The sequence below is a fragment of the Apodemus sylvaticus genome, chromosome 7, assembly GCF_947179515.1.
Source record: "Apodemus sylvaticus chromosome 7, mApoSyl1.1, whole genome shotgun sequence".
Lineage (NCBI taxonomy): Eukaryota > Metazoa > Chordata > Mammalia > Rodentia > Muridae > Apodemus > Apodemus sylvaticus.
In genome coordinates, this window is record NC_067478.1 from 114,648,403 (window position 1) to 114,656,245 (window position 7,843).

The following is a 7,843-nucleotide window of genomic DNA, read 5'->3' on the forward strand; positions in this document are numbered from 1 at the left end:
ATCCCTTCCTTCTCTTACAAGCTTTCTTCTTTAATGTGTAATATGGAATTACTTTGTTCTACCATTTTAATATTTTTTTAATTTATTGATATATTTATTTACATTTCAAATGATTTCCCCTTGTCTGGACCCCCACTCCCCGAAAGTCCCATCAGTCCCCTTCCCTCCCCCTGTTTTCCCACTGAACCCTTCCCACTTCCCTGTTCTGATTTTGCCCTATACTGCTTCACTGAGTCTTTTCAGAACAAGGGGCCACTCCTCAGTTCTTCTTGTACCTCATTTGATGTGTGGATTATGTTTTGGGTATTCCAGGTTTCTAGGTTAATATCCACTTATTAGTGAGTGCATACCATGATTCATCTTTTGAGTCTGGGTTACCTCACTAGTATGATATTCTCCAGCTCCATCCATTTGCCTAAGAATTTCATGAATTCATTGTTAATAATGGCTGAATAGTACTCCATTGTGTATATATACCACATTTTTTGCATCCACTCTTCTGTTGAGGGATACCTGGGTTCTTTCCAACTTCTGGCAATTATAAATAGGGCTGCTATGAACATAGTGGAACATGTATCCTTATTACATGCTGGAGAATCTTTTGGGTATATGCCCAGGAGTGGTATAGCAGGATTTTCTGGAAGTGAGGTGCCCAGTTTTCGGAGGAACCGCCAGATTGATTTCCAGAGTGGTTGTACCAATTTGCAACCCCACCAGCAGTGGAGGAGTGTTCCTCTTTCTCCACATCCTCTCCAACACCTGCTGTCTCCTAAATTTTTAATCTTAGCCATTCTGACTGGTGTAAGGTGAAATCTCAGGGTTGTTTTGATTTGCATTTCCCTAATGACTAATGAAGTTGAGCATTTTTTAAGGTGTTTCTCTGCCATCCGAAGTTCTTCAGGTGAGAATTCTTTGTTTAACTCTGTACCCCATTTTTAATAGGGTTGTTTGGTTTTCTGGAGTCTAACTTCTTGAGTTCTTTATATATATTGGATATTAGCCCTCTGTCTGATGTAGGATTGGTGAAGATCTTTTCCCAATTTGTTGGTTACTGATTTGTCCTTTTGATGGTGTCCTTTGCCGTACAGAAACTTTGTAATTTTATGAGGTTCCATTTGTCAATTCTTGATTTTAGAGCATATGCTATTGGTGTTCTGTTCAGAAACTTTCTCCCTATACCGATGTCCTCAAGGGTCTTCCCCAGTTTCTTTTCTATTAGCTTCAGAGTGTCTGGCTTTATGTGGAGGTCCTTGATCCATTTGGATTTGAGCTTAGTACAAGGAGACAAGGATGGATCAATTCGCATTCTTCTGCATGCTGACCTCCAGTTGAACCAGCACCATTTGTTGAAAAGGCTATCCTTTTTCCATTGGATGTTTTCAGCCTCTTTGTCAAGGATCAAGTGGCCATAGGTGTGTGGGTTCATTTCTGGATCTTCAATCCTGTTCCACTGATCTGCCTGCCAGTCACTGTACCAATACCATGCAGTTTTTAACACTATTGCTCTGTAGTATTGCTTGAGGTCAGGGATACTGATTCCCCCAGAATTTCTTTTGTTGCTGAGAATAGTTTTAGCTATCCTGGGTTTTTTGTTGTTCCAGACGAATTTGAGAATTGCTCTTTCTAACTCTGTGAAGAATTGAGTTGGGATTTTGATGGGTATTGCATTGAATCTGTATATTGCTTTTGGCAAAATGGCCATTTTAACTGTATTGATCCTGCCGATCGATGAGCATGGGAGGTTTTCCCATTTTTTGAGGTCTTCTTCCATTTCCTTCTTCAAAGTCTTGAAGTTCTTGTCATACAGATCTTTCACATGTTTGGTAAGAGTCGCCCCAAGATACTTTATACTGTTTGTGGCTACTGTGAAGGGGGTCATTGCCCTAATTTCTTTCTCAGCCTGCTTATCCTTTGAGTATAGGAAGGCCACTGATTTGCTTGAGTTGATTTTATAACCTGCTACTTTGCTGTAGTTGTTTATCAGCTGTAGGAGTTCTCTAGTAGAGTTTTTTGGGGCACTTAGGGAGACTATCATGTCATCTGCAAATAATTATAGTTTGACTTCTTCCTTTCCAATTTGTATCCCTTTGACCTCTTTATGTTGTCGAATTGCCCGAGCTAGTACCTCAAGTACAATATTGAAAAGATAAGGAGAGAGGGGGCAGCCCTGTCTAGTCCCTGATTTTAGTGGGATTGCTTCAAGTTTCTCTCCATTTAGTTTGATGCTGGCTACCGGTTTGCTGTATATTGCTTTTACTATGTTTAGGTATGGGCCTTGAATTCCTGTTCTTTCCAAGACTTTAAGCATGAAAGGATGCTGAATTTTGTCAAATGCTTTTTCAGCATCCAATGAAATGACCATGTGGTTTTTTCTTTGAGTTTGTTTATGTAGTGGATTGCATTGATAGATTTCCGTATATTGAACCAACCCTGCATCCCTGGGATAAAGCCTACTTGATCATGGTGGATGATCGTTTTGATGTGTTCTTGAATTCGGTTGACAAGAAAAATATGGAACGCGTGTCATCCTTGCGCAGGGGCCATGCTAATCTTCTCTGTATCGTTCCAATTTTAGTATATGTGCTGCCCAATCGAGCACCATTTTAATAAAATTTAACTCCAAGAACTTTGTTTTTGTATCTGATGATTTTTCTCATTAATGAAGTTATTTTTTCTTTTAGCATTAATTAATTACAATAAACCATACCACCGAAATAAAAGCATTTGTTATTGTTATAACATTACTTAGAGATGGCATCATTTGACTATATGCCAAGAGTGGTATATATGGGATTGAGATAAAGTGATTCCTAAAGTTTTGGGAAGAGCTGTATTGATTTTCATAGTGGCTATACAAATTTTCATTCCAACTAGCAATAGAAAAGTGTTTCTACTGCAGTATATTCTCAACATCATAAAATGTCACTTATGTTGATATTAGCCATTCTGACAGGTATGAAATAGAATCTCAAAGTCATTTGGATGTTGAGTATTTTTTTAAGTCATTTGGATGTTGAGTATTTTTTTTTAAATGTTCCTCAGCCATTTTACTTTCCTCTTTAGAAAATTCTCTGTTTAGATCTGTATACCATTTTTAATTGGATTACTTCATTTTTAATGTAGTTTCTTGTGTTTTTTATATATTGTTGATATTAGTCTTCTACCAAATGTGGAGTTGGTAAGCATCCTTTCCCATTGTATAAGATGCCGTTATTTCTGATTGATGGTGATCTTTGTCTTGTGGAAGTTTTTTGGTTTCATAAGGTCTCATTTATTAATTGTTGCTCTTAGTGTCTGTGGTATCTGTATTCTGTTCAGAAAGCTCCCTCCTGTGCATGTATGTTCAAGACTACTCCCCACTTTCTCTTCTATCGTATTCAGTGTGTCTTGTTTTATGTTGAAGCTTTTGCTCCACTTTAACTTGAGTTATGTTCAGAATAATAATTTATGAATCTCTTTGCATTTTTCTACACACAAGCATCCAGACTGATCAGCACCACTTGTTGAAGATGCTTTCTTTGTCCAGTATATATTTCTGGATTATTTATTTAAAAATTCAGATGTCTATAGGTGTGTGGTCTTAGGTTTGAGACTTCAGTTTTATTCCATTGATCAATGTGTCTATCGTTAGGCCAATACCATGAGGTTGTTATAGCTATAGATAGATCTGTAGTAGGATTTGAAATAGGAAATAGTGGAATCTCAAGCAGTTTCTATTGTTCGGAATTGTTTTAGCTAAACTATTAGTACTGTTTTGTTTTTATACAAAGTATAGAAATATCCTTTCTTATTTTTTGAAAGTTTGGGATGATTTTATTAATGTTTAAAAGAAAGTTCCTAGGGCAGACAAACTGTAAATCTTACCAGCTGCCGAGAAAAAAGATACAGAAACACAAGAGAGACAACCATGCCTATTGAATGAGAAATGGAGGTCAATCACATGATAGACAAGCTGCCACATGGCCAAAAATGAGCAGGGGGATTCAGAAAAAGAATAAGGAAGCCCAAAGCACCAGGGGAAAAAAGCATGCTGTTTGGGTAGCATCCAAAGAAAAAGACAGACAAGGAGGAATAGGGAATGCTCTTTCTTTCTAAATCAGGACTCAGAAACTTTAATAGACCTGCTAGGACCTCTTGGTGGGCCCGTGCCAAGTGCGCTAGGAGGCAAGAATACTGGAAGCAAAAAAAATGTATTATTTAATTAAATTATATTATTTCATTAAATTGTATTATTTATTGTATAAACACATATATTTCATTAAATTATATTATTTCATTCTCCTAGTTCTTTACCAGAGCTTACAGTAGATCCATCTTCCAGAGGGGTGGTCTTACCTTAATTTTCCATTTGCCTCTTATTTCTAATAAAAATGTTGCTGTTATTATTGTTGTTGCTTTTATTATTATTACTAATTATTCTATTTACATTTCAAATATTGTCTCCCTTCCCAGTCTCCCCTCTGCAAACCTTCCTCTTTGCCTCTAAGAGGGTGCTCTGCAATTGTACCAGAATAACTTGGAGCTGGCTGTTGTGAGCAGAAATAATCTTTGCTGTAATAATTTACAATAATATTATTTAATACTATTTAAAGTATTTAATAATATTAATAATTTATTAATTATTTAATAATACAATAATATTATTTACAATAATATTACAAGACCTGTAATAAAATTGTTGGAATTTTGAAGGGAACTGACTAAATCTGTAGATTGCTTTCCATAGATTGGCCTTTTTACTATGTTAATCCTACCTATCCATGAACATGGGAGATCTCTTTACCTTCTGATATCCTTTTCAATTTTGTTCTTCTAAGACTTGAAGTTTTAATCATATTTTTTTGCTTGATTGGATATATATACTCTGAAGATGTTTTATATTATTTGAGGGTGTTGTGAAAGGTTTTGTTCATCTGACTTCTTTCACAGTCTGTTATCATACATACATATATATATATATATATATATATATATATATATATATATATCCATCATGGATGTTGTAGGATATATATATAATGTACATATAATTATGGGTTGTAACATATATCCCATATATATGTATGTATCATCTGAAAATAATGATACTTTACTCCTATCTTTCCAATTTAATATCAAATTTTTATTTTCTTTCTATTTTATAAATTAATAATATACTAATCACAAACAGACCATTTATCTTTTATCCCTTGCTCAATGTATTTGCATCAGTTGGAAATCAGCTTACATAACAATACCATGTGACAGGTAAGTGAAGTGGCTTGCTGGTTTTTCAAAAAGATAATCTGATAGGAGCAGGAAACAAGATGACTCAGCTGATAAAGATTGCCACCAAGTAGGACAATCTGAATTCAATTCATGGAACCCACATGACTAAAGAAGAATATCATCTCCTTTAAGCTGCCCTTGGCATACGTGCTGTGGCATGTGTTTCACTCACGTACACACAACAAATAAAGGAATAAATAGGCAATCTGCCAAAATCCTCTTTGTGAGGTATCCTGTATGCTGACATATATGTTTTTGTTGCTGCTGTTGTTGTTTTGCTTTTAATTTGGTTTGGTTGCATTCTGAATCAGTCTTACTATATAACTGTTGCTGGCCTAATACATAGATTCACCTGCTTCAGCCTCCAAATGTTGGGGAAAACACTCTACACAGCCACATCTGGCTCTATTACATGACTTCATTCATTCCCTTCAGCAAATCCTACCAGCGTGCCCCACCACAACCAGAGACGTCATTCATTCCCACCTAAACTCCTAGAGTAGGTTACATTAAGCTGCAATGTCTCTTTGTTTCCTGTAAAATAACAAAATCTGTGGTATTGTAACATTGAGAAAACTTTACCTGCAAAATTATGTGCAATAGATAGAAAATATTGTTCAGATTATGGAGAGAGTTTTATCTAGAAAGCTTTTGGGGTTGAGATTTATCTTCATGGCAGAGTGCTTGCATAGGTTCAGTCTCCAGAGTTTAATTGTAAACAATAAATCCTTCATGATTTTGCAGTCACAAGCACCCTCTTTATATATTTATCATCACTTTCATAGTCCTTTGAAGTTCCTAGGAAACACTTTATAGAAGCATATTTTTCTGCTAGCATGGGGAGAGCCTCTGTGATAAGTGGAACTAGTATGTGAGGATTGAATGAAGTTTTCAGGATTCCCTCCATAACAAAGAATATAATTATGCTCTTCTTAAAATGAAATTTTGCAAACCAATATCCTGCCATTTAGCTACACAAAAGGTCGTATCAGTTCTGTTGATAATAAATCATGTTTTCCTGGAAGGCCCTCTTCTATGTCCCATTCCCCTCAACACTCATGAGTTGAACTGCTTCTGTGCTGAATCATAACCAAGGATGGCAGGTGTGATTTGATTTTCTGGAGCTAAGACTCCATCTTCAGGAATGGTAGTGATACAATGTCACAGAAGTGCTACAATTCAGACAACCATGGAGGAGGAGACATATGATGCCCTGTGGGTCAGAACTGATAAACTGAAGAACTGGAGGGAAAGATTTATCATTGACAGCTATGTGATCTTAGAAGATTAATCTTGTAATTACCTATCTATATCTATAAAATTAAGTTTATAGATATAGATAAGAAGGTAGGTGGGTAGGTAGATATATACATGCATGCATACATACACATATTCATACATACATCATACATAGAAGATACATAATAAGTAGAAAGATACATACATACATAGAAATATAGATAGACAGATACATAGATAGATACATAAAAACATAGATACATAGATATACAGATAAATAGATAGATGATAGGTAGGTAGATAGATAGATAGATAGATAGATAGATAGATGCTATGAAGATTAGAGTTATAGATATTTGGGTTTGTGTGTGTGTGTGTGTGTGTGTGTGTGTGTCTAGTGAACCAAGATATACTTCAATGGCTGTTCCACAAAAGGAGTGAACAACTGACAGGTGAGACTCACAGATGTAAAAGTCTTTATACCTCCCACTTGATGGTGGTATTCTCAGAATGGAGAAAACAATTTTATAGTAAGAGAAGAAAATGCCAGATATAGGGATTAAACCAAATATAGAACCAACAAAATAAAATATAGATTGTAGATAGATATATGTACTGGGTAATATATAAATATATATTTTATATAATATATATATAGTTTATTGAAATGACTTACAGGCTTCAGTCCACCTAATCCAACAATGTCCAGCTGTGAACAGAAACTACAAGAAACTAGTAGTTATTCCCCATGAGGCTGGGTGTCTCAGCTCGTGTTTGATATAAGCTGGAATCCTGAAGAAGTAGGCTCCAATGGGTGCTCTGGTAAAGTGAGGGCAAGCGGGTGAAGAAAAAATTAATCCTTCCTTCTTCCATTGTCTGTATTAGGTTTTCAGTAGAAAGTATGGCCTGTATTAAAGGTGTCCATCAAAATCTGGATTAAAGGCGTATATCATCCCATCTCAAGATTCAGGTCAAAAGATTGTGTCTTCTAGCTTCAAGATCTGGATCAAAGTTATGTTGTCTTCCTGTCTCAATATCTAAAATGAAGGTGTGCCCTCCACATCTGGATTGTATTTCATTCCATATATAGTCAAGTTGACAACCAAGAGTTACCATCACAGTTTGTAATAACAAAACATTATTAAGTCAGAAAATTAAGCATATTAAGTATTGTTATATGTCTACTTCATTGGTAATAGTTACATTTATATTGTTATGTCACCATCAGCATGATCCAGTATGTTTTTGTCTTCGCTAATTGAAAATTTGTATACTTTCTTAAAGCTCCTCCTTTTCTTCTCCCACCCACACTAAATGGGTGCCACAGGCCCTACAA

The 7,843-nt window shown here is 35.6% G+C and overlaps 1 pseudogene; it reads right to left on the reverse strand.

Moving 5' to 3' along the window:
- Nucleotides 1-2,505: 2,505 nt before the first annotated feature.
- Nucleotides 2,506-2,599, reverse strand: LOC127690243 (uncharacterized; annotated as a pseudogene).
- Nucleotides 2,600-7,843: the final 5,244 nt, after the last annotated feature.